Raw genomic sequence first — 15015 nt, forward strand, 5'->3', positions numbered from 1 at the left:
GGCTTGAAGCGTGGCTGGCAATGCCACCTACTTTGGAGGCATGCCTTCCTTTGTAGGGTTTGGCATTTGTCGGTCTCGTGGACCAAGCACCCCCTATATCATTGGTGGAGGAGGCCCGCTGGTGATGTTAGTCCCTGCCCTTTTGCTATCTAGGGCAGGACTGTTGCCTCCCCACGTGTTTGCCGTGCGTGGCGTCCCACAATGCTGGGAGACGGGAGTCCTGGAGGTTGAGCGATGCTGCACGATGCGCCCTGCAGCTAGCAATACACCTCTTTGGTCCCTTGTTCTGGCTAGACGGGCGGCCTGGTTGGGCCCGACCAGGTCAATCGGCTGGTCATGCGTTGGCTAGGGTCAAGTGGGCACTGGGGGGCCTGGTGGCTCCTATCGTCCTGGAGTCACCCTTGTCCGGGTCCCCCACTGGTTGCCTGCGTATACTCCTCTGCTACCCCTGGGGTCGTCAGTGGCTCTGTCCCTGACATATGGCCTCCCCTTGTTGGACTCCATGGTGGGTGGGGGGGTGGGGGAATGAAGATTATAGCAGACTATATGGCGAGTATTGAAAAAAATGTTGTTGACGACACGGCCTCTGTCCCAGGACATACTTCAGGTTGCACCACCCTCATAGCCACTCTGGAGCCTTTTCAGGCCTGTGGTGGCTTTCCTCCTATGCCCCAGCATTCAACTGGGACTGGGAGGAAGCCACGTCGGGTTGGTTCGGCTCTTGGGTTCAGCTCAGATGACACAGAGCCTAAGTCATTTGTCAAGTATCTAGTGCTCAGATCCTCCAGAGGTGGATCTGTGTTGGATACTGACATATTTGAATTGCACCGTTCAATTATTACAGTTTGTGGCAGAGAACCCCGAGTATCATCCCAGGGCGATGGAAGCATCCTCATTGAAGTATCGTCGCCTGAAGAGAGCATGCAATTGTTGAATTTGACCTCTGTTTCTGGATTAGATGTTTCATGCACTCCACACGGTACTTTCAACCAGTGTAAAGGAGTGATCTTTTCTCGTGACCTTCTTCGATACTCAGAGGCCAGGTTGTTGGAGGAAATGCAGTCGTCAGGCGTGGTGAAGGTCGAACGTGTACAGAAGAAAATCGAAGGAATTTTGACCCCAACACCGACATTGTTCATGACATTTGATAGGTTAATGCTACCTAAATCTGTGAAGCTGGCTTGGCTGTCACTTCCTGTGAAGTCATATGTGCCCACCCCAAGGCGGTGTTTCCACTGTCAGGGATATGGCCATGTCGACAAATATTGCCGTCGTGCACAAGCTGGACTTCCTGGTGTTTGTGTCTCTTGTGGTGGATCAAGCCATACCAGCGACTGTACAGGACCCATTAAATGCTATCACTGTGGAGGTCCTCATGCTGTCTTTTCAAAAAGCTGTCCAAGATACTGCCTTGAAAAGGAGATCTTATCCATTCGTGCACGTGAGAAGGTTCCCTTTCCAGAAGCAAAGAGGAGGGCCCAGACTCTTTTCTTTCGGCCTGGAGTTACTTATGCTTCTGTCCTTTCTGGGGCACCTGTACGTGTTCTGTGTCCCAGAAGTTGCCACGACCCTTTACAGTGACCACTTCCCCAACTACTGATTTGACGGATGTTGTTAACCCTGGAATTACTGATAAGTGTGTGACTAATGCTCATCCACCCACTGCTCCAACTTTCTCTGCCTCCACTTCAGTGGCTGATGGTTCGCGTACTTCTGTGGTGGTGGCAGATGTACACGCTGACGAGACTCATCCCCCCTTGTCCAGTATGAATGAGGCTCCTTCTGTATCCGGCAAACGTCATCGTAATTCGTCAGGGTCCTCAGGGCCTGAAAGCCGGCCACCTAAGGTTTCTGTTGTTGAACCTTGTATCAACCTCTCGACTGTTCCCTCTGCCTCAGAGGCTGAGAGGTCTAGCCAAATGGAAGCTGCTGCTGGTGGTTCACCTGTAGTCAGGTCCCCACCTGGGGATGGTGTTGGACAGACCGCTGATGCGTCCGTTCTGAAAAGCACAATGTCAACCTTGCAGGGTTCTAATCCTGTCGACTCTGTTTCCACTTCTGGAGCTTCTAATGGTAGCACTGGCCGTCCCACATTACCCAAGGCGGCCTCCAAGCATCTATCCAAACTGAATGTTAATCCACCTCAAAGGAAGTGTGTTGTAAAACTTTCCTCTTCCACGTCCTCACGTTTGCCCACGGATGTTCGACATAAAGCGCGGGTTCCTGGTGCTGGACAGTCTCTTACCAAGGGCCTTCCTAAGCATCATTCCAAACCCGCTCGCATGTCAGGAGGGGTACAGTCCCGCACTTAATCATTTTCCCCTCCACTATGGGTTCTATCATCCAGTGGAATTGTCGGGGTTTACGTGCTAACTATGAGGAACTGTGTCATCTAGTTTCTCAATTTACTCCGCTATGCATGTGTATCCAGGAGACCATGGTTGGTAATACTGCTCCTGCTGGTCCTTCTGGCTACAATGCTTTTTATTCTGATCCTGTGCTGGGTCAAGGTCGTCATGGAGGTGCTGCTATCTTCCTTCGCCAGGATATTCCATATAGTCATCTGGATATTTCCAGTCCCTTGCAGGCAGTTGCTGTCCGAATGTTTTTACGTCGGCAGTATACAGTTTGCAGTCTTTATCTACCTCCTAGTGCAACTGTTGAAAGGGCGGATCTGGAACGCCTTATTCATTGCCTTCCTTCTCCCTTTCTGTTACTAGGCGATATGAATGGTCACCATCCACTATGGGGAAACAGTGAGGCCAACCCTCGGGGTGTTATGCTGGCCTCTTTAGTGGAAGATGAGTTAGGCATTTTAAACTCCAATATAATGACTTATTTCCATAGCCAGACAGGAACTTTTACTGCCATTGATTTGTCCTTATGTTCAGCTGATGCTCTTTTAGATTTTAACTGGGATGTGTTGCCAGACCTGTATGGCAGCGACCATTTTCCGTTACTCTTAACTGCTAGTGCAGGTGGACCCCAGCCACGTCTTCCTCGTTGGCTTCTGGATAAGGCTGACTGGCCATATTTTAGGGAATTAAGTTCCGTTTCCCTTTCTGTCAATGAGTTTGGCTGTCTTACGGAGGCTGTGTCATATTTCAATACCGTGCTGCACTCAGCAGCCCTATTATCTATTCCAAAAACAAAGGGTCAGTTTCCTAAACGTCCGGTTCCTTGGTGGAACTCGGAGTGTAGTTCCGCAGTGAGAGCCAAACGAGTCGCCTTCTCACGACTTCGTCGTCACCGTGGTGATCCTCAGTATTTGGTGGCGTATCAGAGGACACTAGCCCATATGAGGCGGATCTTAAAGGAGGCCAGGCGTTCGTCCTGGAAGGGTTATGTTTCCTCCATCAATTCAAGGACTTCCATCACCCAGGTGTGGAACCGGGTAAAGAAAATTTCAGGTAAATTTACTGTATCATCCCCTCCTGTTTTATCTGCACCAGGTGGAGCTATGGCTGATCCATTTGCTGTTGCAGAATTGCTTGCCGACCATTTTGCCAGTGTGTCCAAGAAGGATGCAGATACGCCTTCGGCTTGCCACCGTCGGTGCCTAGAATCTCGTGGTCTCAGTTTTGCCTCTGCTGGGGGAGAGCCTTACAATGTTCCATTTTCAATTTTTGAACTCCAGTCAGCTCTGTCGCAGTGCCATGATTCCTCTCCTGGTTTTGATGATATTCCTTATGCCTTTTTACGCCACCTGTCTGATGAGTCCCTGTTGTTTTTGCTTTCACTGTTTAATAAGATCTGGTGTTCTGGGGAGTTTCCGGCTTGTTGGGGTGTTGCTGTAGTTATCCCCATCCCCAAACCAGGTAAGGACCACCTACAGGCGACGAATTATCGGCCTATTTCTTCGACGTCTTGTATATGTAAAGTTTTGGAAAAGATGGTCAATGTTAGGCTTGTGTGGCTTTTAGAGAGAGGTGACTTCTTATCCCCTGCCCAGTATGGTTTTCGAAAAATGCGATCTACCTCTGATGCATTACTGTCCTTGGAATCTTCTGTCTGTGAGGCTTTTTCCACTAACCAACACCAGGTCACGGTCTTCTTTGATCTCGAAAAGGCATATGACACTGCATGGCGTCATGGTATTTTACTCTCTTCATTAGTTTGGTCTTCGTGGGCACTTACCTGTTTTTATTCAACAGTTTTTATCTAACCGAATTTTAAGGGTGCGAGTGGGAGGAGTGCTTTCTAATGCCTGAGCACTAGAAGATGGAGTACCACTGTTCGCTGTAGCCATTAACAGCGTCATCAGTGTACTTCCTGATGGTGTACGAGGATCACTGTATGTCGATGACATCTCGATTTCCTTCAATGCGTATAGAATGTCTCTGATAGAGAGGAAGTTGCAGCTGGCTCTCAATAGAATTTCTGACTGGGCAGAAACACGCGGTTTCCATTTTTCTTCAGCAAAGACAGTGGCTGTACATTTTTGTCGTCTTCGAGGAGTCCACCCAGACCCTGACTTGTATCTCTATGGTAGAAGAATATCCTGTGTGGAAGAGACGCGGTTTCTGGGTCTTCTGTTTGATAGAAGATTAACCTGGGTTCCTCATATTCGTTCTGTTAAGGTGGCTTGTCTTAACGCTTTGAGTCTTTTGAGGGTTCTAGCTCATACCTCCTGGGGTGCTGACCGTCAGACCCTCCTCCTCTTGCATAGGTCTCTTATTCTTCCTAAAGTTGAATATGGGTGTGAGGTCTACTCCTCTGCAACAGATGCCCGCCTCAGGTTGTTAAATTCTGTGCATCATGCTGGTGTTTGTCTAGCAACCAGGGCATTCAGATCATCCCCAATTCCAAGTTTGTTGGTAGATGCTGGTGTACTCCCCTTGGACTTGCGACGCCAGTTGCTAATGATGAGGTGTTGGTATCGTCTTCACCGCATTCCAGACTCAATTTCTTGTGCCATTGTCTCCCAGGATTGCCGATCTTCTGTTTTTGAGACCCGTCCTAATTTCCCAAAGCCATTTGGTTACAGGGTCCGGTCTGTTATGTTAGCCCTCTCTCTCCCGAGACTGGCAATTTGTCCACATTGGATCCCAAGGGTGGGTTCTTGGCTAATCCCTCGCGTGACATTCTGTAGGTCCGTTGTTGGAAAAAAGGGCTCACTTCCCTCTCAGGTGTCCCTCTCTCTCTTTTTAGAACATGCCTCCATTCATGAGGGTTCTGTTCCCGTCTATACTGACGGGTCTAAGACTGATACTGGAGTAGCATTTGGTGTTGTCTTCCCTTCCTTTACTAAGGGCGGTAGCCTTCCTGGCATTACTTCAGTGTATACAGCAGAACTGACTGCAATTTTGTATGCTCTTAAAATCATTTTTACTCTCCCCCAATCCGTTTTTGTGATTTATAGCGACACGCGTAGTGCTTTGTCTGCACTGGAGTCTTTTAATGCATCCCATCCATTGGTTTTATCAATTTTAGAGTGGCTTTTTCTTCTTGGCCGCCGTGGCCGCCGTGTAGACTTCTGTTGGGTTCCTGCACATGTTGGTGTGGTGGGGAATGAGAGGGCAGATACTTTAGCTAAAGCTGCGTCTTCTCAACAGCCCCCAGCTGACTACCCACTTCCTGTTTCTGATGTAACACCTTACTTGCGGTATGCAATTCGTACGTGTTGGCAGAGACACTGGGATGGTGTTTCTCATAATAAACTAAAAGAAACCTTTCAGAGAGTGGTTGTGCCAAGGGTTCTTCCTTCTATGTCTCGGCGACTGGAGGTGGCTCTTGCTAGGCTTCGCATTGGGCATTCTCGGCTTACACATGGGTTCCTCATGTGTGGTGAAACTCAACCGTACTGTGATGACTGCCTTGTTCCCCTTACTGTCCGTCACTTGCTGGTCGAGTGTCCGAGTCTGGGGGGCCTGCGTCAGAGGTTCCTTCATAGGCATAGGGGAGCAGATGGTGCCTACTGTTTGTGTTCGATGCTTGGTGAGGCCTCTAACGATTTTACTGATGTTTTTAGTTTTCTTCAGGAGGCGGGCCTCCTTCCACTTTTATAAGTAATTGTTATTTTATAAATTATTCTTTTATTATTTTTAGTGTTTTATTCCTACTAACAGATAGTAACTTTATTTTGAATAGGCACTTTTTATTTTGCCGTGTCTTCTACTTTGCCATCCGGCGGCATATGACCTTGGCAGTTGCGCCGCCAGATTGTAATTATTTTCAATCAATCAATCAACCACTCTCTCCACTCAGGCTGCCTGTTGTTATTGCGTGTGCTTTTGTGTTTTGTAAATACTGGGTTTTTGCCCATATTATTGGTGAGAGAAGTTCATTAAATCTCTTTACTATTTTTCTGTTGTTTTACCTGTCACCTGCTCATGGTTCTCACCCTACATTATTTAGCTTGGGCGTTCCTGGATCTGTGGAGTCGTCTCCTCACAAGTGGCGTATCTCGCCAGGATTCCCAGCAGTGTAGTGTGCCGTGGGTTTGGTGGTGGACAGGTAAGGTGCCGTGAGCGCACAAGTTCAAAATTGTTTTATGCTGCTACCACACTCACTATAGTCGGATTCCCGCCTGTTTGCGGCGGGGGTGTGGCCAGCACCTGTGGGCAATGGTGCCACGTTTCCCCAACTTGCGATGTGAAACGGAAGCTATTTATGTACAAGGCATCACAAATTCGATAAATTCAGATGAATAAAACTTACACTTGTGTATTTTGATGGATGAATCAACAGTAATCTTATTATGCATAAAATATTTATACAGTAACACAGAAACATGGCACACATATTGTACAGTGTTGCTAAAAGATATTGTAGTCACTTTTAATGGTTTTTAGCGTAGTTTTAGGGTGGGTAATAATATCACAGTTATGGATATAAGATAATGAGCCTGAAAAAAAGAAGAAATATGCCAATATCCAAAGTAAAAGAAATAATTCATGTAATTCTTGTGAGTGGCAATACTTACACATCCATCTGGCCTAAAATAAATGTCCCAAGGGAGAATGAGGAGATTCAATGTCCCAAGAGAGAGAGAGAGAGAGAGAGAGAGAGGGAGAGAGAGAGAGGCATGCATTGAATGCATTGTCGGCATCACTTAATATAACAAAACCAAATTAACAAATGAAAGCACAATTATAAATAACTTATAAAAGAATCAAAAAGTACTCTGGGGGGCTCACATTTCCCGCCAGGAGAGAGAGAGAGAGAGAGAGAGAGAGAGAGAGAGAGAGGTCTGTCACTGCCTTCTTTGTATTCATTTGTTCCTTTGTACATAATGCACACACTGATATACATTGTTCCTATTGATGCACATATATCTATACACGTAATTTCTCTCTCTCTCTCTCTCTCTCTCTCTCTCTCTCTCTCTTCTAATACTGACCACGTGGTAGGTGAATCCAGCCCCTCCTTCCCCTCTCCTCCCTTCTTAATCCCTCCTGGGTGTCTCAGGTCAAATCCCCCTTCACACTTCCCCTCCCCCCTGGACCACCACCCCAACAAACCCACATCTCAGCAGACAGTAACTTTGACACTCCATCTACTACTAAATATAACAAAACCAAATTAACAAATGAAAGCACAATTATAAATAACTTATAAAAGAATCAAAAGTACTCAGGGTGGCTCACATTTCCCGCCAGGAGAGAGAGAGAGAGAGAGAGAGAGAGAGAGAGAGAGAGAGATAACGGTATAGAAAACGTGGCAACACTGTACACAGGTGCGGGCCGCGCCACGGCCGCGAGCGTGCGCGAGTCCTACTATAGTGTGAGATGCGGGAGTGCTCATGACAGTGTTAACTGTGGTTTGAGTATAGATTAGGTGAAGGTTGAGAACCTTCTAATCTTCTTTCGTGGTTAAGTGCAGGTTAATCCTTTTAATCACCCTTGTTCTGGTTGAGCAAGTAGCCGCGAAGGTAATCTTCCAGCTAGTGACCGTGTCTGTTACCAATTTAGCCAGCCAAGTGTGTTGGGACAAGTCAAGTCCCTCCGTTGTCAGGACGGGTACTGTTTAGGTGTTCTTTGGTTTGTTGCACTTGTTTTTCTTAAGGTATCATTTCTTTCTGTGTGTGTGTCTTTTGTGTGGGTTTTTGTATTTAATGGGTAGTACTTTGTATTGTCACAATGTATAAGTTTTCTACTATCGAAGAACTCAGGGTTCAGGTTGAAAGTCTTGGGTTAGAAGGGAGTGATGTGTATCAATTTGTCCTGACACAGCAAGCATTTGAGAGAGATGAAAAAGCCAAAGAGCGTGAAGAGAAAGAGAAGGAGCGAGAGCGTGAAGAGAAGGAGAAGGAGCGAGAGCGTGAAGAGGAGGAGAAGGAGCGAGAGCGTGAAGAGGAGGAGAAGGAGCGAGAGCGTGAAGAGGAGGAGAAGGAGCGAGAGCGTGAAGAGAAGGAGAAGGAGCGAGAGCGTGAAGATATTGAGAAGGAGCGGCAGTTTGACCTGACAAAACTCTGGTTGACCAGTCAACAGACTCTCAACAACTGCAGTCGGGCCAATTTGTGAGACTACCTAACTTCCCTGTCTACAATGAAGGTGAGGACATTGCCTCCTATCTGACTAGGTTTGAGAGAATAGCTCGACTATTGAAAGTGGATGAAGATTCTCTCGCTATTAGGTTGTGGAGCTCATTAACTGGGGATGCTGCTGCATTATATTCCACTTTTGACACTAACACCATAAGTGACTTTTCTCTCCTCAAGAAGGCACTACTGACTGGCTTTGATAAAACGCCTGAACGTTACCGACTGGACTTCAGAAACAATAAGATCAAAGTCGGAGAGAATTACCGGCAGTTCGCGACCCGCCTACAACAGCTTTTCAATCCCTGGCTGGAAGCCTGCAAGGTTCCCCCCACATTCAAAGACCTTCGTGAGTTTATGGTTCTAGATTAATTTCTGGCCTCCCTCCTCCCAGACATCCGCCTTTTCATCAAAGAACAACAGGTCTCGGACCTCAAGACAGCAGTGGAGAAGGCCGATGCTTGGGCATCTGCACACGATGCTTACCCGAAGCACACCTCCACCAGTTCCTCAGGAAAGTCTTCTGCCTCACACAAGAAGCTCATGGGTACTAGTCCCAAACCTTCACAAGCCACAACCACCTCCTTCCTTTCCACCGCAAAGAACACATCTCGGTTGAAGTGTTACACCTGTGGGGAAGAAGGCCATCTTAAGGCTCGCTGTCCACGGAACCCTCGTGCTTTTAAGGATGAAGCAGTAGATCAATCAAAACACAAGGTAGGATTTTGCATGAATGACCGTACCCCTTTGGATTTTTCTGTTACAAGCACTATTAACGACCCTTGGACCTCGACCATCATCAGGGATGCTGGCTCCAAAACAGTCATAGTGTCTGAAGAGGCAGTTCCCGACGCCGACGTTTAATCGTGTCCCAAGGTGCAAGGGGCGGGTTAGCGAGTTCCCTGTTGTTCGCTGTTACATCCGCTGCCCGTACTACAAGGGATGGGTCAACGCAGTAAGAGCTCCAATGAAGCGCTCTAGCATACTTATAGGTAACATTCCTGGGGCACGGGATCCTAACAATCCATTATCTGATGATCCTCCTGTTCTTTCAAACTCCACCTCTGGTAGAATCCCAAGCCAAGACGAACACACCCATCTGCCACCGTGTGAAGGCATAGCCAATCCACCCCCTGCACAGGAACCCTGTTCTGTCCAGAACCAAGTGAACGTGGTCCAGACTCGAAGTGGTAGTGTGAAGCGAGTCCATCCACTGATACTGCCAGAAATTCAGCCTCTAACTCTAACTCCAGAAGAATCTCGCCCCACTCTAGCAGGACTTTGGGACAAGGCCAACTCCAGCGAAGTGGAGAGATCCAAGGATGGGTCATCATTTTAGTATTTTCGGTCCGATGGCCTACTATACGGTAAATGTGTCTCGTTCAAGCACCCTGAGAAGGTAGGTAAACTCTCCCTTGTTGTCCCTAAAGATTGCCGGCCTGTTATTTTGTCTGTTGGACACGAAAATCCTTTGGCTGGCCATTTTTCGCACAGAAAGACCAGCATGAAAATAGCCGATAAATTCTTCTGGCCATGTATGGGCTTGGACATTCGGGATTTTTGCAGGCCTTGTGATTTATGTCGAAGAATGTCATCAAAGGGCAGAGTTAGACCTGTGCCTCTACAGCCTCCCCCTATAATAACCGAACCATTTTCCAGGGTAGCCATCGAACTGGTCGGACCTCTATCGCCTCCCTCGTCAGAAGGGCACCGATACATCCTCACCCTCATCGACTATGCCACTGGATTTCTGGAACCTGTCCTCCTTAAATATGTTGACTCAATCTCCGTCGCAGAAGCTCTACTCTCCATCTTCTCCCGGGTTGGAATTCCAAGGGAGATATTATCAGACCAAGGTACGCAATTTACTTCCCAACTTATGGCACAATTGCATAAGCTCCTGGGTGTCAAGCCATCTTTTACTACTCCTTTCCACCCCAGTGCGAACGGCCATGTTGAGAGGCTACATGGCCCTCTGAAAGCGTCCCTACGCAAGTTATGCACCGAAAAGCCTCGTGAGTGGCACCGGTATCTAATTCCCACCATATTTGCCCTCGGGGAGATCCCCAGTGACAGGACTGGATTCTCTGCCTTTGAACTGCTGTATGGAAGATCAGTTGGAGGACCACTGTCAGGACTTCGTGACCTATGGGAAGATCGCAGTCTCCTGGACGACGATCGATCCTCTTTTAGATACTTAATAGAGTTTCAGGATAAGTTGGCTGAGACGGCGAAGATTGCTGCTCAGAACGCAGAGGTAAGCACTTCTCGATATAGGGCATACTTTGATGTGAAGTCCCAAGACCGTCAGTTCCAGCCTGGCGATGAGGTGCTTGTTTTACTGCCCAGTGACACTAGCAAACTCCTAGTTGCCTGGAAAGGTCCTTACAAGGTATTAGTAAAGAGAGGTAAGGTCGATTATCTCACTGAATCTCCCAGAAGTCCAAAGTTGTATCATGCTAATTTACTTAAACATTACTTTCGTCTTTCCCAGGTCAATTTCGCTGAACTGCTTGATGAAGTCTCTCCTGAGGATGAGGAAATGCCAAACGGGGATGAACTTGCTTGCACAAAGGATCAAGAGGACGAGTATTAAAGTCTCCCAGTGACACCCGATGGCAAGGTCGACGGAGAAGATTTGAAGCCGCATATCAATCCCAACCTAGATGAAGAACAACGGGCTACCTTACTTAAGCTTATCCATGAATATGATGACATTTTTTTCAGAAGTTCCTGGATGTACAGACGTCGGAATAAGTTCGTTTCCTTTTCCGTGGACTAAGGTGTTTGTAACACTGCCCGATGGAGAGGTATCCCCTCCTCCTCCCTTCCTCATAGTCCCACACTCCCAGCCCCCCCACTTTCTCTCCGACCCCATAACCCCACCCGGTACCCTCCATACTTTCGCTCACAGACAGCTAGGGGTTTTTGTACTTCAAGCACCTCTCTAATTACTTGTAGTCCGACAGCTAATAAAGAAATAGTTCAGTATATACATAAACTAAGTTAGGAAAAGGTTTACTACACTGTGTGAGAGAGAGAGAGAGAGAGAGAGAGAGAGAGAGAGAGAGTGTTAAAAGACAGGGAGCCACAGGCGGAGAGGGAGAGCGATTGGAAAAATTATAAATGAGAGGGCAGTTATGGAGAAAATAAAAAGGGGAAAGGCAAGGAGAGAACAACGAGAGTTAAGAAAAGAGACAGAGAGTGAGAAGAAGAGACAGTGAGAGGTGAAATGAGATACAAGCAGTGTGAAAGGGAAAGAGAAAAGGGAGATGTGAATTGGAAGGCTGGGAGACAGGGAAGTAGAGAAAAAGGGGAGACAGCTGGGAGAAAATGGGAATGGAGCAAACATAGAAATAGGGATAACAAAAGGGAAAGACAGCTACGGAACGGAATACTGAGAATGATAATGAGAAAACTTAGAAAAGGAGGCAAGGTAACGGGGAGGAGGAAGAAAGTGTGTTATTATGGCAAGGACGCAGGGAAAGAACTAAGCCAGATAAGAGGAAAGCACTGAGGCTGAGTAGAACGAAAGACATTCAAGTAAAAAGGGAGGGAGAGAAATAGAGAAGTTAGAGAAATTTGCAGAGAGAAAGTAGAGATTAAGGGTGGGAAGAAAGTTGGTTAATTTTTAGGGCAAGAAAGAGGAGAGGCATGTTAAGAAGGGAAGACAAGGGGAGGGAGAGGGAGGGAGGAAGGGAGGGAAAGACAGCATGAAGAACGGAATGAAAGAGGAGATTTTGGGTGACAGGGAGAGACGGAGAGAGGAGAGAGAAAAAGGAGCGTGCAGTTATTACTGGGGAAAGAAAGCAGTGAAGGAAATGGGTTTAGTACAAGTAAAGAAATACGGAGAGAGTGAAAATGGAGAAAAAAAGGTAAGACATGTGACAGATTAAAAAAGTATGATAAAGTTGTGACACAGGGAGGGAGAAAAAAGAGTGAGGTAAGGAGGGAGTGACAGAGGGGGAGACAGACGAAGAAAGGAAAGAGGGAGGAAGGTAGGGCCTGAGCAGATAGCTATAAAGAAAGAGGAAGGAGGGAAAAGGAAACTGGGGATGAGACAAAGGATCCAAAGAGAGAGATGAGAAGGGGGAAGGAGCAGTACACAGACAGGCACAGACAGATAGGTCGACAAATATTCAGAAAGTGTGTGTGTGTGTGTGTGTGTGTGTGCGTGTGCGTGTGCGTGTGCGTGTGTGCGTGCGCGTGCTTCCGTCCCTGTGTCACTTCTATAACTTTGTTCCATTTTTTCACCTGCATGTTTACCTCTTCTCTGCTTCAGTTTCTCCTCTCACTTTTCTTATCAGTATTTCTCCTGATTGTTCTTACCATTCCAAGTCTCTCTCTCTCTCTCTCTCTCTCTCTCTCTCTGGAAATAAAGAGATTGTTCTCACAGTCTATATCTCCTTAATACGGCCACTTCCTGAGATGCTGTGGAATTTTGGTCTATCGAAAAAGACATACGTCGACTTAAAAAGAGTTCAGAAGACTAAGGTATCAGGTTCGCCTGAGGGCTGTGGGACTTTTTTAGTAGAAACTCGTAGACTACGAGGTCAGCTCATTAAAGTGTTTAAAATCTGATTGGGTTTCACAATCATTACATAGAAAGTTGCTAACAAGAATCTTAGCACGGACTCGGCACACAGCCATGGTTGGAAGCTGTAAATGAAAAAGTTTACCAGCAGAATTACATGAAAACTTTTTCCCGTGCAAGATCTGCTCCACATGGAACTGACTCAACATGGATGTTGTTAACACCACACTAGAGAAGTTTAAGGGATTCATCAGCAGGATCTTACACTAGAATGAATGTGAACTGGATATGCATTCCCAGGCAAACAAGAAGTATCTCCACGATATGGGCTGCATAGTCATTAAGATACTAATTTTTCCTTGTAACTTCTCTCTCTCACGCTGTGTGTGTGTGTGTGTGTGTGTGTGTGTGTGTGTGTGTGTGTGTGTGTGTGTGTGTGTGTAAAAGTGGTGTCTACTATCGGAATATTTAATCACAGCAGATTTTTTCTGTGTGTGTGTGTGTGTGTGTGTGTGTGTGTGTGTGTGTGTGTGTGTGTAAAAGGGTGTCAACTACTGCAACATTTAATCACAGCAGATTTGTTTCTCTCCCTCTCTCTCTCTCTCTCTGTAAAAGAGGTGTCAACTACTGCAACATTTAATCACAGCAGATTTGTCTCTCTCTCTCTCTCTCTCTCTCTCTCTCTCTCTCTCACACACACACACACACACACACACACACACACACACACACACACACACACACACACACACACACATTGTAGTAAACCTTTTCCTAAATTGGTTTATGTGCGTGACAGAAATAAATGGAGAGAAATTGTGAATGAATAAGTGATGACGCAGCCCTGAGGGGATATTCTCCCGCATTTGGTCTGATCAGCTAGTCAGGTCAGGTGCGGGTAAGGGGATGGATCTGTTATGATGTGGCAGGGGTAAACCAGTTCTGCTGTCGGGCCCTGCTGCGGATGTCACTGATTGCATTGTGCAGTTGACCCTTGTGCGGTGTGATGCGGTGAGGATCTGTCCGTTCTCCCCTTTGGAGCTAAGATGCGAATGAATGTGTTTGAATGGATGAGTAAATGGAGAGTGAGTCGTCCTGTCTCGGCTACCTCCCTTTTCTTGGGGGAAGCAGCCTAGGTATATAGATAGATAGATAGGTTTATGATATATACTGTACTATTTCTTTATTAGTTGTTCGGACTACACTTAATGGGGTGCTTCTGAAAAACCTAGTATTCCGGCAGATGTCACTACCATTGGGACAAACAGTCCCCGCGCTGTTTAAAAAGCATATTTTTCTTTGTTAAATATCTTAACTGTTTAATGTCATATACCGTAATATAAATAATACAAATAGAACACGTATATATAACGTAGCGTGAATTGTTTATATTCATCATAAACGGAAATTTAAATATCATTAATGGAATATGATGGTCCTATATTATTTAATTTCTGCTACATTTAGTGTAAGTTCGGTTCTTAATATATACTTTGTTCAGACTGTAAATTACACTTAGTGGGTATCTTGACTCAGTCTCTATGTGGGCAGAAATTTAATGTTGAGTAAATACTGGGACTCAACATTTTGCTCACTCCCTTCACACATGTGTACAAGACAGTCCAGTATTTAATTTTTTTCACGAGAGATTGGTTTTCAAAACACGCACTAGGGCTAATGCTTAAAATAATACAATTTAGACTACTTGTGGTTTAGTTAGGTTAGGTAAAGTAAGGTACTGTAATTGCTTTGGAGGGTCTGAGGAGGCAACACCGCGACATTCTCAAACCGTTGTAACACGGGTCTTGTGGTGTGCATGGGTGAAGGGAGTGAGCAAAATGTTGAGTCCTAGTATTTACTCAACATTAAATTTCTGCCCACATACAGTAGAGACTGAATGAGTCAATATACCCACTAGGCGTAACTTACAGTCTGAACAAACTATGTATTAAGAACCTAACGTACACTAAATGTAGCGAAATGAAATAATATAAGACCA

The sequence above is a fragment of the Coenobita brevimanus genome, chromosome 43 (assembly GCF_032717465.1).
Source record: "Coenobita brevimanus isolate Jiangsu-jjx chromosome 43, ASM3271746v2, whole genome shotgun sequence".
Classification (NCBI taxonomy): Eukaryota; Metazoa; Arthropoda; class Malacostraca; order Decapoda; family Coenobitidae; genus Coenobita; species Coenobita brevimanus.